Source organism: Mus caroli, chromosome 4 (assembly GCF_900094665.2).
Source record: "Mus caroli chromosome 4, CAROLI_EIJ_v1.1, whole genome shotgun sequence".
NCBI lineage: Eukaryota > Metazoa > Chordata > Mammalia > Rodentia > Muridae > Mus > Mus caroli.
The window spans coordinates 21140522-21153123 of NC_034573.1; the positions used below are offsets into that span (position 1 = coordinate 21140522).

At 38.1% G+C, this 12602-nt stretch overlaps 1 pseudogene; it reads left to right on the forward strand.

Annotated features, from left to right (window-relative positions):
• Nucleotides 1–8931: 8931 nt before the first annotated feature.
• Nucleotides 8932–12602, forward strand: part of LOC110292441 — a 56464-nt pseudogene continuing 52793 nt past the window's right edge.

The window sequence follows — 12602 nt, forward strand, 5'->3', positions numbered from 1 at the left end:
GGCAATCCAGACTCAAAAGGACATGCATTAGTTATGAACTCACTAGTAAGTGGATATTAGCAAAAAAAAAAAAAAAAAAAAAAAAAAAAAAAAAAGCAAAAACAAAAACAAACAAACAAACAAACAAATAAATAAAAAGCCCCCAAATCCCAGAATACCCAGGATACAATCCACAGAATTCAAGAAGGTTAACAAGCTGAAGAGCCCAAGTGAGCATGCCTCAATCCAGGTTGGGAGGGAGAAGAAAGTAATCAGGGGATGGGGGGAAAGTGGCATAGGTAGTGGGGACCTGGGTGGATGAGAGAACAGGGAGGGGAAAAGGGGAACATGATCAGGTATTGAGTATGTGTGGGGGAACAGGATTGAAGCCCTAATGACCATTTGAAAGAACAGAGACAGGCAACCTCGAGGCGGGGGTGGGGGGAGGGACGCGGGGGACAGGGAGCAGTCTAGAATGTACTAGAGTCCTGGGAGGTGAGAGACTCTCGGGACTCAAAGGGAGGTACTTTACATGAAATGCCCTACAGTAGGGAGAGGGAACTTTTAGACCCCACCTTCAGCAGATAGACAGGGCATCAATTGGAGTGGTGGGGTTGCCATCCCACACTCAAGTACTATGACCCAGAATCGTTCTTGTCTAAAAGAACTGCAGGGAACAAAAAAAGAAGAGCCTGAGAGAAAGGAGGTCCACTGACAGGACCAAACTGGGAGTCAGCTCAACGGAAGGCTCCCAGGCCTAACAGTATTACTGTTATGGTGTGCTTACAGACCGAAGCCTAGCATGGCCGCCCTTCAAGAGGCCCAACAAGCAGCTCAAAGAGTCAGATACAGACACTTACACCCAACCATCGGACAGAAGCTGGAGACCCCTGTGGTTGAATTATGGAAGAGCTGGAAGAAGCTGAGGAGGAGGACAAACCCATAGGAAGACAAGCAGTGTCAACTAAATCTGGACCTCTGAGATTCCTCAGACACTGAGCCACCGATTAGGTAACATACAGCAGCTGATATGAGGCCCCCAACACATAAGTAGCCACAGCAAGAGAAGATGCACCCAACTCTTGAGATACTTGAGGCCCCAGAGAATAGGAAGGTCTGGTGAATAGGAATGGGGGTGTGGAGATAGGGACATCCTCTTCGAGACAAGGGAGTAGGAATGGGATGAGGAACAGCAAGAGTGCAGAAAGGGAGGGGGAAATGACTGTAGTATTTAAAAAGATTTTAAAATAATAATAAAAAGACATCCAGCTAAGCATGGGCCTGTAAGTGAGTCAGCAATGTATTTTTCCATGTTTTTTTGCTTCAAGTTCCTGTTTGAGTTCCTACATCAGCCTTCAGTGATGACCTGGAATCTGAATACTTAAGCCAAATAAATCCTTTCCATCACTAAGCCATTTAACAGGCCAGATTCTGCTATCACAGCAACAGAGATATACCTTTAACAACTGGATACAGAAGTAGAACGCTGTTAGAAGTACCTGACCCTTGTTTTTTTTTCTTCTTCTTTCTTTCTGGTGAGGGGGATGATTGTGGAATGTTTTGGAACTTTGATCTGTCAAAGCCATTAAGTGCTCAGGGCTAAATGGCCATTTTTTTAGGAGCTTAGAAGATAAGAATTCTGAGAATAACATAAATTAAAACTCATGCAGGGTATATAGATTTGTCTACCCTGTGTGAGTTTTAATTTATGTTATTCTCAGTAGTAGGTAAAAACATTTATTTTGATAAAAAATTCCTGAACTATATCCCCAAGAATGAAAAACTTTACAAAGATGTTATGCTAAAAAAAAAAAAAAGACATGAAACATGAAAGCCTCCCATTACCTCATTGATATAAGATCTTCCCTCTAGAACTAAGAATTTACATTCTCATATTAGAAGTTCTGAATCAAGTGGAAGTCTTGTTAACTTTGCTTATCTGAGTATTTCCCAAATTTATCTTTGCCACTATCTATCTATACCCTTCAGAGATACTGAGATGTGTCCTATGTAAGATCCTGGCCACACCACACAGATCCAGGGAGACTTACTAAGAAAGCCAGTTCATACATAATAGATAATTCATGATTGTCATTATCTTCAGCTCCATGTTAGCAATTATCAGACAGATGCTCAAGTGTGAATGTTTGTGTTGGTGGCCCAGGTATATTTATTTAAGACAAGTACCTCACATCCTTTACACATTAACTTTTATCTTTCTAATTACCTGGTCAGTACAATAAAGGACCATTTCAGTGGGGGAAAAAAGGTAAGAATTCTGGAGGAAGTAGACAGAATAGAAGCTTGAACTGTGGAGTTCCAGAAGAAAACAAATACTTCGTTGACATTTAGGATTGTGGCCATTTTTGTTATTTTGGATTAGTAATCCATGCTTATCATCTAAGGCTAAATAGTAAAGCATGATTAATAAGAGTACTGGACACTGGTTCCAAATTGGCACTGACTCTGAGGGACCACAAAAGGCAAAAGACATTCCAATTATAGTACAGGCTTATGAATTTTAGGTGATTGATGATGTTTTTGCTAAAGTCTGACTTACAATGGAGCCAGTGGATCTTGGATCTCATCTTACGTTTATTCTTCCAGTCCTTGAATGTGTAGTTGGGATAGATATGCTCAGCAGTTAGCAAATTCCCACATTGGTTCAATTGCAGGTCTAACAAGGGCCATTTTTCTTGGAACAGCCAAATGAAAGCCACTGGAATTGCCTTTGTCAGTGAGAAGAGCAAACCAAAACCATTAAAGCATGTATAAAGGATTTTGGCTTACTTACTTCTTCCACAATGTGTCCACTATATTAACAACAGTATGATGATTGGTGGTAGCTACTACCACCAGAAAAGCAGGTGGTATTAGCTACTTTGTACTCCTTCAATGACAGACTCTCTGAAGGAAAGCTTCTATGATTCTCTGAGGCAGTAGTGTTTCTTCAAAATCAATGAACAGAGTTAATTCAGGAGGGAGAGGGCAGGTTGCATTTAAATCTTGTCCAAACTTTGTAATCAGTACATAAAAGTTGGTCAAGTGGTACTGCTATTGATGACACATAAGTGCTACAGACAGCAGCTAGGGCCTGGTACCTATAGCAAAGTCTGAGTCTCTGGGAAGAGGTTTAAAAAGGACATTAGTGAAGGTATAGCCTAAGATTCGATGGAAATGTTAAAACTGTGGACATTGGCAGGTGTTTAGTAGTAGAACTTTATTATCTTTATTATATCACATGATGAAACTAGATTGAAAATTATGTATGGGTGGTGCAAAAAAAGTCTCTTGGTGAGGGAGACAAATAGAACAAAATATAATGGCATCTATGTAAAAACATCTCATTCATGAAATACATTATGTTGTATATTAACTTGTGTGTGTATTTGTATGTGCTGTGTGTGTTGAGGGTTGTCTGTTTAGGTGCAGTTACATAAGTATTACATGTGTAAAGAAAACAGAGGGCAACTTTGCATGACATTACTCATGAGGCTTTAAAGAAGGGCCTCCCATTAGGTTGGAACTTGGTGAACAGATTAATCTAGTTGGCCAATGAGCCTGAGGGATAATCTTTTGTCTCTCTTCACAGTACTGGCATTACAAGTATCTATCATCCCATATGGCTTTTTGCATGTTCTGAGTATCAAAGTCCAGTCCTCATGCTTACCAAGTAAGCACTATATCACCAAGGTCCTTCCTCACCCTCCTTGTGTTAACTTACAGATTAATTGAAAATATATTCATTAATAAAGAAACTTCTTTAACTATAATAAAAATATAAGTAATAACTTATTTTATATTTGGGTGATTTATATTTTATTATTTTCAACGAATTTTGAGTTATATTTATAAGATGGACATGGTGGTTCATGCCTTTAATCCTAGCACTCAAGAGACTGAGTTCTGGAGGATAGAGAGTTCAAGGCTAGCCTGGGTTACATAACAAGAAAAAAAAAAAAGAGGGGCTGTTTCAGCTATATTACTATTTAACTACTCCAAACCAAACTACTAAAATACCAAGTGAACAGAAAAATATAAAATTTCCATAGCTTTAAACAGAGAAATATTTAGGTCCAATAGCTCAAAATTATGCACAAATTATACATAGCTTGTGTTCTGGATAACATGTAAATGCTTCATATTTCTGTAGAATGAAAAGTTTATAGAAGGAAAGGTCAGAGTTATATGGATTCAGCCATAATGCTTGCAGTTATGTATATTCTAATTGTTATGAAGTCTTACAAGCTTTAAGAAAAATGAAAGGGAAATTTTCTCAAATAAACACTGTGTAGGATGGACCTTAAATTGTAAGTACGGTATGACTTTTTCCTAACCAACAATCGGTGTACTATATAAGATAAAGACTGAATGTAAATGAAAGAACAATTGGTTTTGCCCATTCTTGGTCACATTATTATGTGATTTTCATAATAAAAATATCTTTGCTTTTATGGTACGAGATAACAAGTTTCCCTTTCCTCTCTTCAATCCCTATCAATTGAACAGGTAACCAAACTGACATTTTCAAGGTCTTCAACTTACATTCCATGTGATTGAGCATCCTGAGAATTTTTGGAGGGTGTGGTTGGGAACAGCACAGCTGCTTGAGAACCCTTGAACAAACACTAGTTTTCTTCTTGAGACACTTTCTCCTCTTCATCAAAATCTCCAGGATTCCTTTTTACATCTTGATAAAACAATTAAAAAGAACAAGTAACATTAGTTGATAACAAAAAATAAGAAAAATGGCTGTAATAATAATAGAGCACAAAACACAGAGCATACAAGAGGCATGGTTTGGAAGGAGAAAAATGGGTCTCAAGATGTATTTAGCGTCTTAAAATGTGAAGCCAATACAGATGCAAGTGCTTGCAGCAAACTATCAGACTGAGCACTGGGACCCCAATGAAGGAGTTAGGGAAAGGATTGAAGGAGCTGAAGAGGTTTGCAACCCCAGAGGAAAAACAGCAATATCAACCAACCAGTACCTCCCCACCTCCCCCCTCGCCCCAGAACTCCCAGGGAGTAAACCATCAACCAAAGAGTACACATGGAGGAGCTGCATATGTAGCAGAGGATTGCCTTATCTGTCATCAATGGGAAGGGAGTCCCTTGGTCCCATGGAGGCTTGATGTTCCAGTGTAGGGAATGCTGGGGAGGTGAGGCAAAAGTGGATGGGTGGGTGGGGGGAGCACTCTCATAGAAGCAGGGGCATGAGATAAGGGTTTTTGGAGGGGAAACCAGGAAGGGGGATAACACTTGAAATGTAAATAAAATAATCAAAAACAAACAAACAAACAAACAAAAAAAAACCAAACAAACTGGGAAGGCAAACTAGCTGAAGGGTAAGATTTTACACAGTAAAGATGCTTGCCACCAAGCCAGACAAGCTGTGATCAGTTCTTAGAGACCAAATTGTAGAAAGAGAAAGCAAATTCCCAAGTATAATATTGTCCTCTGAAGTTCACATATTAGAGACATACACACATGCACAGGCACATGCACATGCATATATTACTCCAAATGTTATCAAAGGGAAAAATGATGTAAATGTATTGAAGTCTGGTTTGAGAGCAGGCATAGTAATATATGCTATCCTAGCACTTGAATGGCAAAGGCAGGTGAATCTCTGTGACTTTCAGACCAGGCTTTGGGACATCCAGTATTACATAGAGATACCATGCCTCCACACACAAACAAACAGTCTGGTTTTGGAGGACTGACCAATCAAGTAGATTAATGTCATAGAATAGGGAACACAGATATTGATTTCTAAGCTCTCATGGGCACATGAAAAATGTGGCATTTCAGTTCACTGGAGGAAAACATAGATTACAAAATAAATCATGTTAGTTAAATTGCATATCGGGTTTGAAAAAAGGAAATGCAGCTAACATATGATTTTAAATTTCAAAACTCCTTAAAGCCATAAAAACTAAATACAAATAGCTAATAGGCATTAAACATGCTAAATTTGTAGTCAGCTTCAGAAGTATATGTCCAATAACTCAGGACTCTGAAACAATGAAGGCCCCATGTTTGACCAATGTACGATGGTTTTTGAACCAAGCACATCTTGGTTTTCATTTGAACTTAAATCTGCAAATGATATAATCAGTTTCAGTCTTTCATATATACTATAAAATACAAATTAAAACTTAGAAAAATCAAAATGCCAGTGATATAGTATGATTTAACTAGTTTCAAACACGTTGACATCAGTTATCAAAAGTTAACCAGTTTCTTACATCTAGAACTTTTGAAGAATAGATGTGTAGGTATGGGAAGCCACATACGCCATTACGAGATGGCGCTGGCTACTGCTGGCCACCACCCATAAGTTTGGATAAACAACCAATGTGCTCATGTGCAATAGAGTTTTTTGCCAAGTCACTGCCTGGCCTGAGGCATGTTAATGAGGTACTGAAAGCATAACCAATCAGGTGTAGACACGCCTCTCCTAGGCTTATATAAGCAGCACCAGTTCTGGAGTCTCGGGGTCTTTCACATTCGCAGTAAATGCTCTTCCAATAAACGTGTTGTAGAAGGATCCTGTTGTGGCGTCTTTCTTGCTGTCGAGTCGGGCGTCTACATGTAGGTAGTTATTGAACTCAGAAGGAAAATTAAGGATGCTAATGACAACTTTGCTCATAATGGTAAAAGTACAATCATGGACAATAAAACTTGATTACCAATTGCAGGGCATATTTACATACTCTATGTTATCATTAAATATGAAACATTACATATGTTTCTTCTGTCTGGAAGTACATTTACCTAATATGCAATGTAACTTATATGAAAAAATACCCATAATTGATATTTTAGTGAAAAGTGAGCTAACATCAAGTTGATGAAATGTTTAAAGCCTTCCAGAAAACATTTTCTACAAGACTGGTAGACTAGGCCATAGTCTAGATTCGGGAACTGAACCATGACCCTTAATTAGGATCCTACTGGGTTTTTAAACACCAAATCCACAAATGTTTGTGCCAAGTTATTTCACCAGTCAGGATTTAGGAAAAGGGGATTTCCTTAGGAACATGTTATTGTTATACATTTTTCCTGTTCCCATTGGTTGGGGTACTCAATTGTGGCAGGGGACTTGCCTTTTCTAATATTCATGTCCTTATATTGGGGTTTATCCCAGGAGCAGCTTATACCATAAAAGCTTACACACATGTCATGCTGTTGAGTGGCTAGGTCAGGTCCAACCTCATTGTCAGTAACTATACAGAACAGTTCCATGTGACTGTTATTGGTTTCCAGAAGCACAGAATGTAACAGAATATGTAATCAATCTTGACATTAGAAAGCTTCCTAGTGACAACAGAAACATAAGAGAAAGTTTCCTTATAATGGCAGGCTAGCTAAGTAACTGTTACCTAGGCCTTAACATTGTACCTAGGCCTTAACATTCCATCTAGGCCTTATTATTTTACTAGATTTTAACACTGTCTAAGCCCTAAAAATTTTCTTAGGCCTTAATAGAAAACACAAAGACATGTTTTTTTCTGAAACTAGAGGCAGTTTTCAACTTTGTTGTTATATTTTCACAGTTGTTAATAATGTACTTTTACTTCTATTATAATCGTAAAGAGGGAAATAAATAATTAGGTAATATAATTTTAATATTGTATAAAACAAATGTAATTTTTCTTTAAAAGTTTTATTTATTTTATTATTTTTTTTTTTTTTTGGTTTTTCGAGACAGGGTTTCTCTGTATAGCCCTGGCTGTCCTGGAGCTCACTTTGTAGACCAGGCTGGCCTCGAACNGTGCGCCACCACGCCCGGCTTTAAAAGTTTTATAAACAAAACTAAAATGTCATGTTACTGAACATGTGCTATCTATGTAATTCAAAATGACAAAGTGGGAAGGAAAGACACACTGACCCCACAAATAAGCAGAATAGTGGCAATTGTAGTTACTTAGGAGAGTAGGGCAGAGGGATCCTATGTTCCAAGCTAGCCTTGATAACTTACCAAGACCTTCCTTCCTTCCTTCCTTCCATCCTTTTGTAGTGTGTGTGTGTGTGTGTGTGTGTGTGTGTGTGTATGTGTGTGTGTGTGAGTTCTGTGTAAGAATATGCTACATGTGTATAGGTGTCCATGGAAGTGATTAAGAGCCTCCTGACAGGTGACAGGAACCAAACTTGGGTCCTCTGGAAGAGAAGCATGTGCTTTTGATAGCTGATCCATCCTTTTGGCCCAAGACCGTGTTTCAAAATATGAAGAATGGCTGTCAAAATGACTTGCCTGTTAAAAACACTTGGTGGTCCTCCAGCAGGGACATGGTGGCTTGTAACCATCAGAACTCTAGTCTTATGAAATCTAATACCCTCCTTTGAGTTCCACAAGAATTTATGCATGTATAGTACAGCAAACATATATTCAAACACTTTAACACACAAAATAAATACTTTTTTTAAACAAACAACTAAAATTTTATACAAAAAGTGTGTATTTTGATATAGATGGCTACTCTAGGATTCACAGGGCAATGAGTTCAATCCCCAGTACTGCACAAAATAAAACCAATTCTAATGCAGACACTTAGGAAAATGGATTAAATTTTGTTTTTGAAAATTATAAAGGGAGTATAATATATAAAGATTTTGAGAAACAAAAAAAATATGTCAAGTTGCATGGCACCATAGAATAGATATTTTAGTTACTATGTCTGGAGACAGAGTGAAGAATAATACTGTGAAAAATAAGCTATTTGAAATCATACTTAATTAAAATGAGAGGAAATTGTACCACAGTTAATGAACTGCAAAAGATTTTAGTCTTTCACCTAAAATAAGAACACACAGAATATAGCTGAATCCAGATGATGGATTTCAGTCATTGAGGCAATTCTCCATGCTGATTAAAATAAACATATAACCTCCAATAAATTGCTTCCTGATACCCCTTTAAGCTGTTTTACTTGAAAGAGATGCTAAATGGAGAAAAATAAGAGCCATCTGAAGTATGTTCGGAGCCACCTGCAGCTTGACTCTTTAAGGCTGATGATTAGAGACATTTTAGTCAAGTGTCTGATGCAATGCATCACATTTGTGTCATCACCACTGATTGGAAATGGCTTCTTGAAGGTAATCCAGGAAGATGTGACAGTTATATGGAAAGGTACCACAAGGCAACTTTATCTGTACGTTTGACACTACATGAGAATATTAATACACTACTGCTAATGACATATTGCTAGTTTCACTCAAAGTTCACTTGGGTGTCTTCAAAAGGACCTATTTGACTTCCAGTCCCCACATGGAGACGCATACACTCAAAACCAAACAGAGAGACTTCTTGTAGTAGATGGTAATTGGTGCAGAGTACCACAGCTGGAAAATGGAAAGAATGTGAGAAACTTCATAGTGCTCATCTCTAATTGGGTTGTCTCTAATTCACTCCTCCCTGAAATACTCAATGGTCTATGCAGAAGAAGAGGTGAGAAGATTGTGAGAGGTGTAAGATTGTAAGAGGCAGTGGTGGCACATGACTTAAAATTTCCTTTTCAAGGACACAGCCATGCCATATGAATTCACACTGAGAGCATGCATGAGACCGATACAAGCTTAAGACAGATAAATGCCCAGAATGGGCAGAGGGAACATGGACACAAATCTCACTCTTAGACAAGAAAGAATTTGCAAATAATAGTTGCTACAACAGGGAAAATCAGTGTTCTTCAGTGAAGCGACACTGCATAAATCAACCATGGCCCAGTTCATGGTTCATGCTCTAGAGTAGTTGGCCAACTCAAATCAGAGTCTATGGTTGTGTGTGTATGTGTGTGTGTGTGTGTGTGTAATAGAGAGAAAAAGCCTGAAGTTGAGATGAGAGATGACCAAAATGTATTGTATACAATTCTCACCTAATAAATAAAATGGCTAAGAGAAATGGCAACCATTTAATTATTTTATGTTATATATATTTTATACTATCTTATTTATGATTGTTTAATCTTTTTACAAGTTCTCAGACTTAATCTTTAAAGCTTTATTTTCATTTTATATACATGAGTGTTTGCTACCATATATATATGTTTATCATGTTCATGCATGGTGTCTACAGAGGCCAGAAGAGGACCCTAGATCCTTTGGATGGATCTGCAATTCCAGATGGTTGTGAACATCCATGTGTATGGTGGGAAATGAAGCCAGGTCTTCTGCAAGAGCAGCAAGTACTCTTACCCACAGAGTCAGCTCTCTAATCCCATCAATTTTTAATAACAAGAAGCCTTCAATAATTTCTGTATATATTCACAACTGATACATTGTTCAGTGAGTCTCCTGCCAGACACTTAATCTTTTGTTTACTGAACTGCAATCCATCTCAGTCACTTGTCAGTATCTAAGTTAAATATTAATAATTTCTCATAAACTAATATATGTATATATTCACATAACTCATACGATTGCATTTGTCTACATCTTTGTATTTTTATCCACATAGTAAAGAGAAAAAAAGTTCTAGATTATGAGAAAGTCAAGTGTATAGTGCCTTCAAAAATCTGAATGCAGGTCAGTCAGAGTGGGGCATAATAAATGAGAGAGATGAGAGAATGGCAGTTGTCAGTGAAGATGAAGGTAGAAGCCTGAGTCTGGTATAAACTTAGATACTAGGCCATGGTAGAGATGGAAGGTGGTAAAGAATGTTTGTCACATGTCCAAGGCCCTGAATTACATACCCAGGTTTGTAAAGTGGGAAGGGAAAGGAAGGGATGGGAATGGGAATGGAAAGAAAGGGAAGGGAGAGGAAGAAGGAAAAGAGGGAAGGAGGAGAAAAAAGGAAGGAGTGGTAGAAAGGAGGAAGACATATAAGAGAATGAGAAGGTTCTCTTGGCTGTCCCATGGAAAAGCCAGAGTCAACAATGGGGAGAAATAAGACATAAATTCATACTATGTAAAAGATAATGACTTGCTTGGGATTTTCTAGTGAAATTCATCAGAGAAAATTAGCTTTAAATTGTATTTTTAATGTAAACCCACTTCAATTGTTGACAGATTGATTGTAGGAATAGCTAAAATGAGAAAAAAAACACCCCCCCACCCCGTGTTATGGTCCAGGAATTGCCTCACAAACACCAATCTCAGTCCAATAGGGACAGTTTATTGAGTATATGCCCCAGGACTCGTTGACAAGGGCCATGAACAGGAACTGACCTGTGACCCTGAGTTAAGGACCTACATGGCTTTTTAAGCCTGAGACCTACAAACATCTGTGCCAAGTTATTCCACTAATTGGAATTTAGAGGTAGGGAATTTCCTTATGAACATGTCTTTGTTGTACATTTTTCCTGCCTGCATTGTTTGGTGTATTCAACTGTGGCAGTGGCTTGCCTTGTCTAATATTCATGCCCTAACTTGTCTACCAGGATGGGACTTGTCTAACTATCTATTTCATAACTTGCCAACCTGGATGTCAGTTTACCCAATTACATGCCTCTTTCTGCCAAGTAGGATGTCAGTCTCCAGGGAGGTGTTGTGAACATAAACTTTACTGGAAGACTACTCAAATGGAAGTCGTATTTCAAATAGTTTCTTTTACTGGAGAAGGTGTCTATCTTATTTTGAGGTTCATCCTAGTGGCAACTTATACTAAAAGCTTATACACAGGTGTAGGAAGTGCTAGTGGGTGGTTGGTTCAGGTCCAAGCATATTATAGGTCACTATACAAAGCAGTATTCCTTACCTATATTATGATTGCTTTCCAAGGACACAAAATAGAGCAGAATATGTAAGCAACTTGTCTTTAGAAATTTTTTTAGTAACAATAGAAATATATGAGAAAGTTTCCTTATAATGGCAGGTAAGCCAGGTAATAGATACCTAGGTCTTAACATTTATCTATGCCTTAATATTTTTTCAAGGCCTTAACAGGTACATTTCACAAATAAAACAACATAACTGTATTATGTAGTGTTGTGTCTGCATGACACAAGCTAGGGTCATTAGAGAGATGGAGACTCAGTTGGAAAAATAAAAAGCGTCTCTATCATATTGAGCTTTAGGCAAGCTCAATATGGCAAGCATATATATATTTTTTTAAATCAGTGATTGATGTAGGAAGGCTTTCCCCATTGTGAATGATGCTATATCTGTGTTTGAGGACCTGGATTTTATAAGAAAGCACACTGGTAATGAGAACCAAGCAAGTAAATCGCACTCCTCCATGGCCTCTGCATTAGCTCCTGCTTGCAGTTTCCTGCCCTTCTTGAATTCCTGTTCTGATTCCTTTTGATGGTGAACTGTGATATGGAATCATAAGCTGATTAAATGTATCCTCCTCAACTTGCATTTTCGTCATGGTGTTTCATCTTAGCAATAGTAAACCTGACTAAGACAAATCCTATCAGATATTTCTCATTTTCACACACTAGATAAGACATGGAAAATTGGGGTTTAACTAAAGTGATTGAAACTTGACAGTGAGTTAGGTTTCATTGTAATGTTGGAACAGAACTTGCTTCTAGGAGTTAGAAGAGTTGCATTTGGGAATATAGAATAAACAACTGCAAGGTAATAGATGACTGTCAGGGGTGCCTACTGAGAGGGACACATTTCCCTTCCCTTCCCTTCCCTTCCCTTCCCTTCCCTTCCCTTCCCTTCCCTTC